Source organism: Benincasa hispida, chromosome 12 (genome assembly GCF_027475165.1).
Source record: "Benincasa hispida cultivar pf3 chromosome 12, pf3_genome.v1.1, whole genome shotgun sequence".
Lineage (NCBI taxonomy): Eukaryota > Viridiplantae > Streptophyta > Magnoliopsida > Cucurbitales > Cucurbitaceae > Benincasa > Benincasa hispida.
The window spans coordinates 25,884,852-25,897,922 of record NC_143489.1 but is presented as its reverse complement, the minus strand read 5'-3'; the positions used below and the strand labels follow the sequence as shown (position 1 = coordinate 25,897,922).

The 13,071-nt window shown below is 37.9% G+C and overlaps 1 pseudogene across 1 annotated transcript; it reads right to left on the bottom strand.

Annotated features, from left to right (window-relative positions):
• Positions 1-1,285: 1,285 nt before the first annotated feature.
• LOC120067329 (F-box protein At4g00755-like) lies at positions 1,286-12,028 on the bottom strand (annotated as a pseudogene). Its single transcript, XR_016525314.1, has 6 exons — positions 11,892-12,028; positions 11,409-11,524; positions 9,302-9,715; positions 9,030-9,211; positions 8,556-8,673; positions 1,286-2,096 (listed from the first exon to the last, which is right to left on the bottom strand). The product of XR_016525314.1 is annotated as an F-box protein At4g00755-like (transcript).
• Positions 12,029-13,071: the final 1,043 nt, after the last annotated feature.

Here is a 13,071-nt window from a genome sequence, read left to right as displayed (position 1 = left end):
ATATTTTGACATAAATTTTGTTTCTTAATTTGAAAATTCTTCAAATTTGTATCTAAAGAATCTTCTATCTTCAAATCTTATATAATACTACTTTTTCGAAGTGTGACTTTTTATATTTATATTCTATATTCTATTAATCCCAAGTAAAACATATGATTTTTAAACTTTTTTTTTTATCATTATCTTTATTATAATTTTTTTAAAACAAAGGATAAATCTTGTTTTTTAACCCATTTTTTATTTTTAAATTTGTAATCGTCATTATCTTTATTTTAATTTTATTTTAAATATGAAATATAAAGTTTAGTTCATAATTTCTTATCTTTATCAACGAAATTAACCTCAAAAGAACGATTGGAGCAAATTTTAGGACTTTGATTTGTCATCGGATCCATAATGCATGTGTTTTTTGCTTGGAAGGTTGTACACTAAGCTTTTCTTCAAAAGAACAATTGAAGCACCACCAATCGAGGATCTCACTCTCGGATTATGAATTTTTTTTTCAAAATCTCTAGATATCGATGGAGTAGCTTGATAATGGAAAGATGAAAAGCTTTTGAATTTGTTTTGTGATTATCACATGGTAGTGGGGGAGATTATCGGGTATGGAGAGTGTTTGATTATTCCTTCAAAATTGGAAGTGATTGATGCAAGAAGGATGAACCGTATGTTAGGTTTTTAAATTTATAAAGTTATTGATGCGAGTTCCCAATCCATTAAAGATACGTTGATAAATTTAGGTAGTTTTAATCATGGTATAATTAAAATCTTTCTTAATAAGGTAATAACATCCCATTTACATGGTTGGACTATTACAAATTTGCAATTATTTATTTTTTAAAATTTGTTTTGTCGTTTGTACAACAAAAAAATTGTGTTGCTATTTTCTTGCTATTCCTCTTGTTAACCCCCTTTTTTTCTATTTTCAAAAAATATGGTTAGACTTGAAGTTCAAATTCCAAGTTCTAAAAATTAGACCAAAGCCCACCGAAACCCAAAATCTATTTGATTGGGTTCGAAGGTCATCCAAACTCAAACCCACATTGTCCTATGAAAATTTTATAAGTGAACGTCATTTATTTTTGGATTCAAAAACTAAAGCTCCAAAAAAATGTAGAGAATCTAATTATCAAATGACTCCCTAAACTCCTAAAGACTGAATGACCCTCAAAAACTAAAGTCCTTCAATGATGAAAACATTCTTCCGAGATTTAAACTTCAAAACATTCTCGTGCACCATCTCTCAAAAATTAGACACTCCCAAGAGGGAATGAAGGGAGTGAAATGATCAAATATAGAGGTTATACTCCACTACATATATCAATACGAAGTCAAGTTTATTACACATTAAATGTCCTTATCAAAATCAAGTGTGAACACTTACATCTATACTTCTCACTGTAACCAAAAAAAGAAAATATAAGTCAAATAAGATTTCAAATTTTAAGAACGCCCCCCTCTTAAATGGAACCCCAAGCCAGCGAACATATCCACTCCAGGATTGAGAAGACTAACACAGGCCTTAAATTTGTGACATACACGCATTGAAGCTGGAATATTATTTACTTACAACCATCCTTGTGTAGTTTTGTTTTGGCATCTTCATGGCCATTCATCATTTGAGGCCCGGATTATCCCGAGCAGGCAAAAACATTAAGATAACTATACCAGCAACAAGGATTTGCTCATTCACTCTTATACCCATTGATCCCAACCCTTAGGCTACCTAGAAAAACTTACTTGCCTCCTGCACCAAATTCACTTCACTTCACTTGGATCTGGATCAATGATAACCCCTCCAAGATTACCATCCTTCTTCGTCAACGTCAATGTCAATGTCAACGTCAACGTCGTCATCAACAAACACCCCACCTCCAAGTAATGTATGCAATACAATATGTTCCCATCCGTGGACACCTCTCCGAACCAATCTAGAGGCACTGGCAAAACCATGGGGATGACCTATCTCTCCACTGGTAGATGAGGACTTGTGCAACTCGGGGAAATACTTCAGAATGCACTTTCCTGACTGGTCAATTATATCCACATCAAATTCGGGCAAGAGCGGTCGACCAATGACTTCGACATGAGAGACACTGTATCATTCATTCAATACCAATGGAGGGTTATAATTAGAAGATAAATATAAAGTACAAAATAAAATGGTGAAAGAACGAAACAGTCAAATTGAACCAAGAGTTGTACAAATGGGACTAAGAATATGATAAGACCCCCCATATTTAAAAGGTATGAAAGAAAGGGCAAAAGGAAGAATAGAGAGAGGGGCTCAAATGTAAATGGGGAAAAGAATCAAATTAGTTAGAGGGGACCACCAAATCTATAACAAATCGGTTAGTAGTGGGGAAGTTTGTTAGTAGGGAGAGGGATAACAAATTAGTATAAAAGATAGGAGTATAGAGGAGGAGAGACATCTTTTATCTTGTAAAAAACTTAAGGCTGTATTGAGGGGGAGGACTCGACCTTCCTTGGCTATTTTGGGGGCCAAAACAGTGGATAAATAATTGAGGTTCTATCATTTGGTATCAGAGCCATCCGATTCGTGGGAAAAGGGTATGGTGAAGAAGATGGAGGCAAGATTAACAGCTGTGGAAGAACAACTTACCTTGCTTCAAGTTGGAATGGAGAACAGAATAGATCAAAGGTTCGGAGAAATGCAGCAGATCACGGAGAGCTTGTTGACAGTGAAAATCGAAGCACTAGGAGAGTCAATGGAGCAGAAGATGATACGAGCACTGGAGGTTTGGTCGAAGAAATCAGAAACAACCAAGGAGATGGGGTCGGATTCATCGGAAAGAACAGTGACTGATAAAGGCAAGCAGCCGACAAGTGAGGAAAAGGGAGAAAGAAGGGAGGTGCCCTTGTTCGATATGCGATTGAGAAAGCTGGAAATACCAATATTCAAAGGAGAACCAGGCGAGGATCCAATGGGATGGTTCCATAGAGTCGAGAGGTAATTGTGAATAGGTTATCAGAGAAGGACAAAATCGAGGCTGCAATCTTGTGTTTAGAAGGAGAAGCTTTGGAGTGGCACCAATGGGAGGAAGAAAGGACTGCGATGGATACATGGGCCAAATTTAAGGAACAACTATTGCTACGATTCTTACCAGTCAAGGAAGAGGACCGGAGGGCTCTGTTTCTCACCTTGAAGCAGGACGATAGTGTGCGAGCTTACCGGCAGCGATTCGAGCAGCTTTCAAGGCCATTGAAAGACCTATCTGATGAAACATTAGAAAGCAAGTTTGTTAGTGGGCTGAAGGAAGACATCCAAGTTGAAATGAGAATGTTTAAGTTGATTGGGCTGAAAGAGAAGATGAGAATGGCCCAAATAATAGAAGACACAGAGGAGGCCCGAAGAAAGAAGTGGGGCAACCCGAATCCGGCAAAATCAACAAGCGCAACCTCGAGCTCATGAGCTAACGCAGTCACGGATCAAACCGGCCCCAACCCGAATCAGAACACGCATGCAACTGCTCGGACGATCTCTCTCAACCCGAACTGGCTTTCTAGTACGTCTTCAAACTCTGTTACCTTAAAGGATGTCAACGGAAAACCGTTCACGACCAGAACTTTCAAGCGCTTATCCGACAAGGAGATGCAAAGCCGAAGAGACAAAGGACTTTGTTACCATTATGAGGAAAAATATACTCCAGGGCATCGATGTAAAAAGAAAGAGTTGAGCATTTTGCTTTACCATGACGAGGAAGAGGGGGATGATGATACGGAAGCAGTGAACGAAGCAGAGGAGGCCGAGATGCCCATGACAACTACCTTAGAATCGATGGTGATGGAAGAAAACGAACAAGAAGCAAAGCTATCCTTAAACCCTCTCGCCGGGATCGACTCACCTCGAACGATCAAAGTCAGGGGAGCCATAGGAGATAAGGATGTGATTGTCCTCATTGATAGTGGTGCTTCACACAATTTTATTGACAACAAGTTAGTATCAGCCCTGCAACTATCACAGACGCCAACAATGAGTTATGGAATAATGTTAGGAACAGGGGTATCAGTGAAGACAACGGGCATTTGCAAGGGAGAAATTCTTAACCTTCCAAACTTAACTATCATCAATGACTTTTTTCCTTTGCCTCTAGGTAGTGCTGATGTAGTTTTAGGAGTGCAATGGCTGGTGACCTTAGGACGTGTTGAATGTGACTGGGGAACGTCCGAGATGGAATTCCAAGTAGGTGATTGGAGAGTACACTTGCAAGGTGACCGTAGCTTGATGAAGTCACAGATTTCACTGAAGACAATGATGAAGTTGGTAAAAGGAGAGGGCCAAGGTATCCTTCTCGAGCTAAACTCCCTTATGACCTCTGAAAAAAGTAGAGAAATAAGGTCAATAACTGAGCTGCAACCGGAGATACAAGACATTTTAGAGAGGCACCAAGCCGTTTTCAGTCCAGTAGAAGGGTTGCCACCTATGAGACACCATGAACACCACATTCAACTCAAACCAGGGGCAGGGCCAGTGAAAGTGAGGCCGTATAGGTACCCACAATTCCAAAAGGACGAAATTGAGAAGCTGGTAGAAGAGATGCTTACTGCTGGGATCATTCAGCCTAGTGCGAGTCCTTTTTCAAGCCCAGTGTTATTAGTGAAAAAGAAGGATAGTAGCTGGCGGTTTTGTGTCGATTATAGGGCTTTGAATCAAGTGATAGTGCCAGATAACTTCCCTATTCCAATGGTTGAAGAACTCCTTGATGAGTTGGCTGGTGCACGGGTATTTTCGAAGATTGATTTGAAGTCAGGGTACCATCAGATCCGAGTGGCTCCCTCAGACATACACAAGACCGCATTTCGAACTCATGAAGGTCACTACGAGTTCTTAGTCATGCCATTCGGTCTGAGAAACGCTCCATCCACCTTTCAATCGGTAATGAACGACCTCTTGCACCCTTACTTAAGAAAATTTGTGTTAGTATTCTTCGATGATATCTTAACCTACAGCTCTTCTTTATGTAATCATGTGCATCATTTATCCGTGGTATTGCAAGCTTTGGAAGACAACCAATTCGTGGCCAATCTTAAGAAGTGTACGTTTGGGGCAAGGCAAATAGACTATCTGGGGCATATCATTTCAGAAGAAGGTGTAGCAGCAGACCCTTCAAAGGTGGAAGCTATGCTCCAATGGTCAACACCTACAACCGTCAAGCAAATCAGGGGATTCCTTGGGCTAACAGGCTATTATCGCAAGTTAATATGGTTCGTTAGCCTTCCCTCTAACACAGCAGCTCAAGAAGGATAGATTGGAGTGGAATGAAAATACTCAGGCAGCCTTCGAAGCCTTGAAGCAACACATGACCCAACTACCCACCCTCAAGCTTCCTGATTTCAATCAAACTTTCGTAATTGAAACAGATGCTTCTAGGGTAGGAGTGGGGGCAGTCCTGATGCAAGAAGGAAGACCGGTGGCTTATTTCAGCAAGGCACTCCCACCCACACATCGACTCAAGGCTGCCTACGAAAGGGAACTAATAGCCATAGTCATGGTTGTGCAAAAGTGGCGCCCCTATCTCTTGGGAAGGAAGTTTATTATAAGAACAGATCAGAAAAGCCTTAAATTCTTGTTGGAACAGCGAATCATAGCAGGAGATTACCAGAAATGGGTTGCGAAACTGATAGGATACGAGTTCGAGATTGAGTATAAGAAAGGGAGGGAAAATTTGGCAGCTGATGCTTTGTCTAGAGTACCTACTTTGTTGGAATTGTCTATGATCAGTGTACTTCATGCCCTGAATCAGGAGATATTCACGAGTCAAGTTGAGCAAGATCAAGAACTAAGGGCAATAAGGGACAACATTCGGGCAGAGCTACCACACCCCAGGGATACACACTGCAAGGGGAACTTCTATTGTATAAGCAACGCATTGTACTTCCACCTCAATCACCTACCATTCCGTTACTCCTACAAGAGTTTCACAACAATCCAATTAGAGGACACAATGGGGTAGTGAAAATGTACCAGCGGCTAAAAGAAGAATTTTTCTGGACAGGAATGAAGGCAAGGGTAAGGGCTTTTGTAGGGGACTGTTCTATCTGCCAACAAGCCAAGTATTTGGCCTTTGCCCCTGCTGGGGCTGCTCCAACCTCTGCCAATACCCGAGCTCACGTGGCAAGATATCAACATGGACTTTGTGGAGGGACTGCCGACATCAAAGGGTTACAACTCAGTCTTGGTAGCGGTCGACAGGCTGTCCAAATATGCACATTTCATTGCCCTTCGCCACCCTTATACAGCAGCAACAGTGGCTACTTTATTTATGAAGGAAGTCATACGTTTGCATGGAGTACCGAAGAGCATCATTTCTGACAGAGATAAGGTGTTTACTAGCCTATTTTGGAAGAATTGTTTAAATTGATGGGAACACAACTCAAGAGAAGCTCATTCTATCACCCACAAACAGATGGGTAAACAGAAGTTGTCAACAGGCTTACCTAAGGTGCTTTACTATGGAGACCCCTTCACAATGGCACAAATGGCTGGCATGGGCTGAATATAATTACAACACATCCTACCACACAGCCATCAAACGAACCCCTTATGAAGTATTGTATGGTAGACCAGCACCTACTATCATCTGTTACACACAAGGGAATGCCACAGTAGGAGAAGTTGATGTCCTACTTAAAAACAGGGACGAGATGCTCAAACAACTGAAGAAAACGCTAGAAGCAACATAACAAAGAATGAAGGCCCTAGTAGACTCAAAAAGAAGAGAGGTAAACTTTGAAGTATCTGATTGGGTTTACATCAAGCTCAAGCCCTATCGCCAAGGATCATTGCTGATGCACAAGCACCCAAAACTAGCACCACGTTACATTGGACCCTTTCAGGTAATTCAAAAGATCGGACCTGTAGCATATAAGCTTGATCTACCCCACAATGTCTCCATACATCCAGTGATACATGCTTCACAACTAAGAAGGGCAGAAGGGACCATATTTCCACAATTTTCCTCACCAACAGTAGGGTCCTTGGGGAAACAACCAAAACCATTGGCAGTTTTGGGAGTTAGAAAGATTGGTTCAACAATATCTTCACCAAATGACTTCGAGAAGTGCTTATACAATGGGAAGACCTACCAGTAGAAGATGCAACTTGGAAGGGAGGAGCTCAATTGGCTGAACAGTTCCTTGATTTTCACCTTGAGGACAAGGTGGTGCTTTGGGGGAGGGTAATGATAGACCCCCCATATTTAAAAGGTATGAAAGAAAGGGCAAAAGGAAGAATAGAGAGAGGGGCTCAAATGTAAATGGGGAAAAGAATCAAATTAGTTAGAGGGGACCACCAAATCTATAACAAATCGGTTAGTAGTGGGGAAGTTTGTTAGTAGGGAGGGGGATAACAAATTAGTATAAAAGATAGGAGTATAGAGGAGGAGAGGTATCTTTTATCTTGTAAAAAGCTTAAGGTTGTATTAAGGGGGAGGACTAGACCTTCCTTGGCTATTTTGGGAGCCAAAACAGTGGATAAATAATTGAGGTTCTATCAGAATACAGAGAAAAAATCAGTCCAAATGTCTTTATGACCAGCTCCGAAGCACAAACACTTTAGTTCGATTAACGTATCCATATATGACACGTCACAAACACTTGGACACTTTGACATTTGTTGAACGCTTATCCGACACTTGTTAGTGCAATAGATATGTTAGGCACTACTTGTACAAAGTCCACTTAGACACTTTGACATTTATTGAACGCTTATCCGACACTTGTTAGTGCAATAGATATGTTAGGCACTAATTGTACAAAGTCAATGTAAGTCTAACATCTGTTAGATATACATCAAATACTTGTTAAGTATACTAAATAGATACACATATAACAAAGTTATTCTTTCTACTAAATAGACACACATGTCACGTCATATCCATATCTCTATCTATATCCATGCTTCTTTGATGAGCAACAAAAGGTTGAGGTGATAAAAGAAAAAGATACGAGGTCCATCTCAGATGTCAATTGTAATTCTAAATCAGTTTTGGTATGCATGATTCAGCAAGTGGAAGTAAAATTTTTATTTCATTAGAAACTGAGTTCAGGATCTTTTTTAATAAAAAAAATCCTATATATTTCACTTTTGTGGCACGATATGTTATTTTTTAAAAACTATGAGAAATTTTCAATATGGGGACATGGGCTATCTACAATTTTTGAATCACATATGTAGTTCTATGCATAAGGGTGTAATTTGATTTTTCTCTATATAAATCAATAATGGTTGAGATTCAACCTAATATTCATTTAATAACTACATCTATTTGTATGGTTAATATATATATTATAAAGACATTTAAACAATGGTTTCAATTAAGATCCACTATTCAAAAACCCTAAAAACAGATACAACTCCATTTTTATTGAATCTCCTGTTTTCATATACTAACCAAACACATCCTTTGCCTTATTATTGTTATTATTAGCTAAATTCAGAGATGAAAATTTCACCATCAACGATAGATAATTTTCACGTCAGAATATAACATTATTAAAAGGAAAATGAATTTTGAGGCTTTATAGGAGCTAACCATAAGTAATATAATCCATCCATTTCTTGTCTTTGTACTCTGCCCAAGAGTTCAACTAGCAGAACCCACCTACGCAGAAAGCAGGCTCTGGAAGCTTAAATATTTGCAATGTGCTTTCCTGTTATCATTCAATAAATGAAAAAGCCATAAGGTACAAAAATCTGTAACAGAAGATATTGTCATGAAGATCATTCAAAGTCAAATGGTTTTATGGCCAAAAGTAAACAATATGCTAACTCATAAAAATGAAAAGCTCTCAGTATTAGGAAGAACATGCTTCATCAAGTGTCAATAAGAGGAGGATTTAATTCCTTACTGAATCGCGAAAGACCAATGTCAAAAACGATATTTTCTCTTGGAAAGATGCATGGAGGAATTAAGATGAACAATGGAAGCCAATTGGCTATACATGACATAACAAAACTCTTGTTCATTTTATGATGACAAATTGTGAATAAACATATTTTAACTAACTTGAGTCATTGGAAATTCTGGCGAGACATAAGTCCAGATAAAATTGTCATCACTTTCTGGATTATGGTCAACAGCTGAACCATTTGAAACATTTGTACTCGAGTTTACAGAAACCTTTTGATGCCCCATTTTAAATCGAACAGCCTTTGATGAATATATAGGGAAGCCATCCTGAAAATATGCTGCAGACATGATTATCAGTTAGTCAGGAGATGTTCAAGTCCAAACATATTCGTGTAACTAATCATTCATAGAGCAGAGTTGGGATAAACCTAGGAATGGTTGAATATGAATCTCAGAAACAACACATAGGTTGGAGACCAACCCATAAGTTAAGGTCTCAGGAACATCAGGATCTCTTGAACCTAAACTCGACCAATATGATGCTCGATTGTGAAACCTATCACCAGGTTCCAGTGTGTTTTCGATACTTTCTATAGGATTATTGTCAGTGGAGGATGCACCAATGGCTACTGCAATGCAATCTTTTCTAGTGACAGGGTTGAGACTTTTAGCTAGGAGCAAATAGATTCTATGGAACCTCTGCAGGTATTCCCATTTCGTAATGTTGCTAGACCCAACTGTTGAAGTATCAATCATGCCCTTCACTTCAATAAGATGGAGAGCACCAGACAAATCAGGAAACAGTCTCAAGCAGAGTTGCTTGCTGAGGCTATTCTCAATAACTGCAAAACATTAACAGAATGCTCAGAAACAAGAAAGAAAACATTTTGAAATCAAACAAATCTTACATGTAGGCGACTGGATGCAATAGGTTTAAGGACCACAACGTGCTTGCCATAGTTTGATAGTTAGACTAGATGCAATAAGTGCATTAAGAAGAGTGCCATGACAGGCTTGCATATCCTCATGAGAGTTAACTTAATTACTTCAAATCAGTGAGCACTATCTTTTGATTGCAGGAACCATAATGATATTATCCCTTAAATCCATAATAATTTTCCAAGCCAAACATATCTCCCGACATGTAGTGCTGGTTTTAACAATGTGATCAAGCAATTTCAACATTTAGGTGTTCCCTACAAAAAATTTCCTCCAAGAAAGAGTACCAACAACCTCTGCTGGACGACTAGGAGCACATAAATAAATGAGGAACAGGTGCCTAAATACTACATATTGCTCAGTATAACTCCCATGTCGCCAAAACGACCAAAGAAAATCTTTTGTACTCTACATATAAGCAAGGTGATTGGATCTCTTTAAAAAGTCATCGCCAATTTTTATTTAGGGAAAAAAAAATGTATCATCAACATATCTATATCCTAATCTCTTAGAAATTATTGAATCGCCATATCCTATCGTATCCAGTGTTTTCAAAGCACAAAGCACACTCAAGGCGACAAATCCCTTGATCGCCTCAAGGCGAGAGGCGACGTCCGAGCGAGGCGAGATGCAATGAATAAATAAATAATATATGTAGAAGTAGAACATAAATTTATATGCAAATGTTAAAGCCTCAAAGATTAATAATAGTAATCTAATCAATAAAAATGAACAAAACTCTAAAAGTAAAAGTTTAAAACATGATCAAATGTCAAATTCATCATCATCCTCCCCATCTAAATCTAAGGTTTCATCCATTGCCCCTCCTTGGCCATTGTCCTCCTCAATGTCTTATTTCCTCCTCATCGTTGTTGTCATCTTCATCACTAACCATTTGTATAATTGGTCTTTGCTTTTAAACTCTAGAAGTGGTGGCAGAGGCAGTTGACTTTCCTTTTGATCTAGTGTACGTGATGGGTTCTGTAACACCACTAGCACGAGCCACATCTCCCCATGTGAGGTCCTTGTCATCAAAAACTAGCTCATTGTCAACTTCAGCTTCATTATTCTCTTCATCCAATGTTCCAACCAGCCATTCATTATTCTCGTCGATATGAACTAAGGAGATTGGATCAAGTTGATTCTTTAGATCAAAGTGATCTTTAAGTGCCTGATTATACTTTATATAAATCAAATCATTTAAGCGCTTTTGCTCTAAGGCATTGCAAGGCGCCACGGGACGAGTGCCTCATTCAACTCACTCACCCCAGGCCACATACGAGGCACACAGGCCCCTGGGCACCTCGCCTCTCGCCTGAGGCACACGCCCGGGGTCACCTCAACAACACTGATCGTATCTTTATACATATCTATGTATGTGTTTCATAGGAAACAAGTGCCTAAATACGACATATTGTTCAATGTAACTCCCCCATTACCAAATAGACCGAAGAAAATCTGCTGTACTGTACATATAAGCAAGCTGATTGGATCTATTTAAAAGCTCATCATATCAATTTGCTGAAAAACATATGGACAACCAAGAATTTTAGTTAAGAACTGGAAGGAAGTATTGAACAGATAGCAAGTGCTTACCGAACTGACGCCAAGAAATTGTGACTAAGCAAACGCGTACAAGGTCAGATGGATCATCCAAATGGGTAAAGATCTTGAAGGACAAGTCGGCGCCAAGCCATTGTAAGAAATCCCAGCTACCATCCATTTCACCCGTGGCCAATTACCATCCAAAATTGCAAACTCAGTCAGGAACAAATAGTGGGAATAAATCCTACTACATCAACAAAATAAAAAAAAAAAAAATCAAAGATGCAAAATGTTTTTCCTATTATACATCAATTAATCACAAACAAAAAAAATCAACCCCCTCCCCCTTTCCCCTTTCCCCCATTAATTTGCAAATCAAAGATAAACCCACTTAGCAAAATTACATCTTTTGAAAGAAAATGCAATCATCTTGAAGAGGAACAACAAATTAAGGTGTAAAGGCCCATCTTACAAAGGGAAAATTTGGGTTAAAGAGTGGAATGAAGAAATGAGGGAAGAAGGAAAGTAACGTACCGTTTGGTGAGAAGCAAGAGATGGGAATGAAACCCTAAGGGAGGGAGAATGGGAATGGGAATGGGAATGGGATTTGTTTGGGGTTGGAGTCGGATATGGAAGATGAAGCATATAATTGCTTCGATAAATGAAGGAACGAATCAAACAAATCTTTAATCTATTCTATTGTTTTATTTTTCAAAAAAAGAAAAAAAACAAAAAACAAAAAACAAAAAAAAACAAAACCCTATCCTAAATGGTATTTAGTTTTAATTTGATCTGATTCATGGTTTGGTCAAACTTCACAAATTTGTTATCTGTAATTGTAATATTGACAATCTTTCATGTTAATATTTTTAGTTGTGTTAGTTGATTGTATTAGAGTTGCTAATTCAAAAAGAAACAAATAAGCAGTTTTTAGAGTTGGTGAAGTAAAATATAAATTTTAAAATAATTTGTGAGATTGGACTAAGTTGAAACTATGCTTAAACTACAGGAACTCATTACTTTTAAAATTACGAATGCTAAAAGGCAAGCCTAAACTATAAGAAGAAAATTGAAATTTTTTTAATCATAGAATCAAATTAAAACTTCACCAAATAATAGGAACTAAATAAATAATATTCATATCTTAACTACTGGCATAGGAGTTGTTGAAACTATTAGAATTTATGTCTTAAATCTCGTAGTTTGTATTGTATAAACAATATTTATTTATATAATAAAATAGAGAGTTATTTTATTCAATTTTTAATCTCATGTAACTCGATCCAATAAACTAAGATCCGTGGTTATTTTATGTAACTTGTATTGGAGTTGATACCTAAATCTCATGAGTTTCGTAGTTTGTAAATTATTTGTACACTAATTATTTATTTAATAAAATAAAGTATTATTTTATTCGACATGTAGTCTGCATTAACCCAATCTAATAAACTAAGATCCAAGGTTATTTAATTTAACTTAAATATGTATGTAATTGACATACAAGTGGATCATGTTTAAGTAATAACCTAAATGGTATATAATATATAAATAAAGTTAGGTACCTTATCTTGGTGACACTAGGATATGACCCACTTTGTAATTGTTACAATAGTTGTAAAGTATTACAAATGATCTAATCTTGATTATTCAATTGGAGACATATGAGTGAGGGTATTCTATACAAAAAGTTTGTATAAGATCGGAATGCGTAATG